A 4,471-nucleotide genomic window follows, 5' to 3' on the forward strand; every position below is an offset into this window, starting at 1 on the left:
GTTTAGTATCGAGTAATCCAAAAAATAGATCCGTTGTAAGTCCATAGGTTTATGAACAGAAGGTAGAGGAAAACACTCCTGATTTTATTTAATAATATTTGATCTATTGAGAATTCTTTGTTTAGTTGAGTTGTGAAAGGGATGGAGGGAGCAATGAAAAAGTTATCTTGAGAGATGAAGCAATTATAGTGTTTGGGGAAACTGGGTGCTAGAGAAATTTGCTGGAATCCACAAGGATGACCCCTGCTAAGACTAATAGCAATAATAGAGAGGATGTGTGAATGGACCTTTCCCTTTAACAAGATTAGTGACTACCCTAATTCTCATCATAGAACCTACATCCAGTAACTTATGGAGGCAGATTTAGTTATCTACACCTAAGCACTGGACTGAGCTCCTGGAGTTCATCTGAAGAGTGGTAGCAGGGATCAAGGTAGGCCAAAACCATAATGGGGAAAACTACAAAGATAGCTGATCTGACCTAGTAGGACATCACAAAATATGAACTAACAGCTGGGGAACCTGCATAGGACTAAGCTAAACCCTCTGAATGAGGGTGACAGTTATGTGACTTGAAATGTTGGGTTGGCCCCTGGCACCAAGATGGGCATGAACTGCCTTTCTGGAGCCCATTTCCTATGATGGGATAGGATACCTTGCTTCACCTTGATACAGGATTTGGGAGGGGGACTTGGTCCTGCCTTACCTTGGTATTCTAGACTTTGTTTACTCCCAAAAGAAGGCCCTACCCCTCTGAGGAGTGGATATGGTCCAGGAAGGAGGGGACACAGGGAGAGCAAGAGGAGAGGTAGAGATAATGGTATTTGTGTGTAAAATGATAAATTTTTAAAATGAAAATAATTCTCACATTTAAAAAAAAGCCTGTATCAACAAAGCAGAAATATATTCTCTGCTACTGAATATTAAAATTCTCAGTATACAATGTCATTATTACAAGTATGAAACCAAAATTTCATTAAATAATTTTGTAAGTATTTAATATTTGGAGGTTTAATGTTTTATTTCTTGTTTTTTATGTACAGAGTATCACATATTTTTTAATATCACCATATTCAGTCACTGTAATGAAGATTTTTTTCATTCATTATTTTTATTAAGTATGTTTTTATTTAAATTAGAAACATGCATGCTTCAAATGTCAATCCCTCTTTATCCCCCACACCCCCAGCCCAATCACCACATCATTCCCCAGGGAGGGTGAGGCCCTCCTTGGGGAGATCTCCAGAGTCAGTCATTTCATTCAGGGCAGGACCTATGCCCTTCCCCATGTTTCCAGGCTCAGAGAGCATCCCTCAATGTGGAATGGGTTCCCAAAGTTCATTTGTATGCCATGGTGAACACGAGTCTACTACCCAAGGCCCTAGAGATTTATGAGGCCTCCTCACTGACACTACATTCATGAAGTCTGGATCAGTCCCCTGTTGGCCTCTTAGTCATCAGTCTGGGGTTCAAGAGCTCCCCCTTGTCCAGTCAGTTGTCTTTGTAGGCTTCACCAATGCAGTCTTGAGAGCCTTGCTCATCACTCCTCCATCTCTGTGACTGGGTTCCAGGGGGTCAGTTCAGTGTTTTAGCTGTGAGTATCTGTCTCTGCTTCCATCAGTCACAGGATGAAGGTTCTAGGATGTCACATAAGGTAGTCATCAACCTTATAATCAGGTAGGGGCTATTAATGTAGTCTCTACACTATTACATATTTTTCCAGTTGGTGTTATCCTTGTACATCTCTGGGTTTCTCACTAGTGTCAGCTATCTCCTCAAAGCTATAATGACTTCAAATACTATGGTATCTCTCATCCTGGTCTTCTTTATTTTACCCCAACTCAACCTTCCTGCTCCCCCATGTCTTCTTCTACCCTCTTCTTATCCACCTCTCTTTTTCCTAGTTCCCTCTCTTCTCACCCCATGTTCCCAATATGCCTAGGAGATCTTGCCCCTTTCCACTTCTATGGGGGTATAATGCATTTATCTTGGGAACCTCTCTGTTTTCCAGACTCACTGAACCTGGAGTGGTAGCCTGACACTCCCCTGATTCATGTCTAAAATCCATATATGAGTGAGTGCATACCATGTTGGTCTTTTTGTAAGTGGGTTACCTCATTCAAGATGATTTCTTCTACTGCCATCCATTTGACTGTAAATTTCAAGATTCTGTTGTTTTTTTTCCTCTGAGTAGTACTCCATTGTGTAAATGCACCACATTTTCTCTATCCACTCCTTACTTTATCAATTCCCAAAAGAGAAAAGGAGTGGAAATCCACATACAATTTCACCAAGAGCAACCATTCCAAAACAAATGAGAACAAGCAATCAAAGTCATTAATATCCCTCAATATTAATTGTCATAATTTGCCCATAAAAAGGCACAGGCTGAAAGAATGGATTGGAAGACAGAACCCATCCTACTGCTGCATACAAGAAATACACCTCAGTCTCAAAGACAGACATTACCAAGGAGTTAAGGGATGGGAAAATAGTTTCCAATCAAATGACCCCAAGTAACAAGCAGGGGTAGCAATCCTAACATCTAACAAACTAGACTTTAAACTGAAATCAATCAAAAGAGATGAAGGAGGTCATTTCATATTCATCAGAGGAAAAACTCCACCAAGATGAAGGCCTGATACTGAACATCTATGCCCCAAATACAAAGGCATCCATATTCATAAAATAAACATTACTAATACTCAAACCACACATAAAACCTCACATACTAATAGTAGGAGACTTCAACACCCCACTGTCACCACTAGACAGGACTACAAGACAGAAACTTAACAAAGAAACAAAGGAACTAATAGTGGTTATGACCCAATTGGGGTTAACAGACTTCTATAGAACATTCCATCCAAACACAAAAGAATATACCTTCTTCTCAGCACCACATGGTACCTTCTCAAAAATTGACCACATACTTGGCAAAATAGCAAACATCAGCAGGTACAAAAAAGTTGGAATAACTCCATATATCTTATCAGACCACCATGCTTTAAAGTTAGAGTTCAACAACAACACAAACTGCAGGAACCCTACATACTCATGGAAAATGAATAATGTGCTATTGCACCATGCCTGAGTCGAAGAAAAAATAAAAAAAAGAAATTAAAGACTTCCAAGAATTCAATGAGAATGAAGATGCAACATATCCAAACCTATGGGACACTTTGAAAACAGTTCTATGAGGGAAGTTCATAGCACTAAGTGCCCACATGAAGAAACTGGAGAATAGTTACACTAGAAAATCAACAGCACAGCTGAAAGCTCTACAACACAAAGAAACAAACTCACCTAGGAGAAGTAGATGCAAGGAAATAATCAAACTGGGGGCTGAAATCAACAAAGTAGAAACTAGGAAAACAATACAAAGAAGCAATGCAACCAAGAGTTGGTTCTTTGAGAAAATCAACAAGACAGATAAAACCTTTTTCGAAACTTACCAAGCAGCAAAGTGTGGACATGAAAATTGACAAAATCAGAAATGAAAAAGGGCATATAACAACAGACTCTGAGGAAATCCAGAGAATCATCAGGTCATACATTGAAAATCTGTGCTCCACAAAATTCTAATATTTAAAGGAAATGAACAACTTCCTGGATAGGGATCAGCTGCCAAAATTAAATCAATAACAGATAAGCAATTTAAATAGACTTTTAACACCTGAGGAAATAGAAGCAGTCATCAAAAGTCTCCAAACCAAAAAAAAAAAAGCCCGGGGCAAGATGGCTTCAGTGCAGAAATTTACCAGAAATTCAAAGAACAGCTTATACCAATTATCCTCGAAGTATTCCATGCAATAGAAGCAGAAGGGTCTTTGCCAAACTCTTTTTATGAGGCTTCAATAACATTAATACCCAAGCCACAAAAATACACAACTAAGAAAGAGAACTTCAGACACGTTTCCCTCATGAATATTGATGCAAAAATACTCAATAAAATACTAGCAAATAGGACCCAAGAACACATCAGATCATCCACCATGATCAAGTAGGCTGGGATGCAGGGATGGTCCAACAAATGAAAATATATCAGTGTAATCCACCATATAAACAAGCTGAGGAAAAAAATCACATGATCATCTCACTAGATGCTGAAAAAGCCTTTGATAAAACCCAGCACCCCTTCATGGTAAAGGTTTTGGAGAGATCTGGGATAAAAGGAACATACCTAAACGTGATAAAAGCTATATACAGCAAACCAACAGCCAATCAAACTAAATGGACAGAAACTCAAGGCGATTCCGCTAAAATCAGGAACAAGACAAGGCTGTCCCCTCTTTCCATCCCTCTTCAATATTGTACTCCTGCTTTGCTGAAAATGATGATCAGTTTCGGAAGTTTTCTGGGTGAATCTTTAGAAGGTATTATGTAAAGCACCATGTCATCTGAAAATACAATTTTCAAATTATTTTCCTAATCAGACCAATTTTGATTTCTATTCCTTGTCTATCACCAA

The sequence above is a fragment of the Mesocricetus auratus genome, unplaced genomic scaffold (genome assembly GCF_017639785.1).
Source record: "Mesocricetus auratus isolate SY011 unplaced genomic scaffold, BCM_Maur_2.0 Super-Scaffold_100004, whole genome shotgun sequence".
Lineage (NCBI taxonomy): Eukaryota > Metazoa > Chordata > Mammalia > Rodentia > Cricetidae > Mesocricetus > Mesocricetus auratus.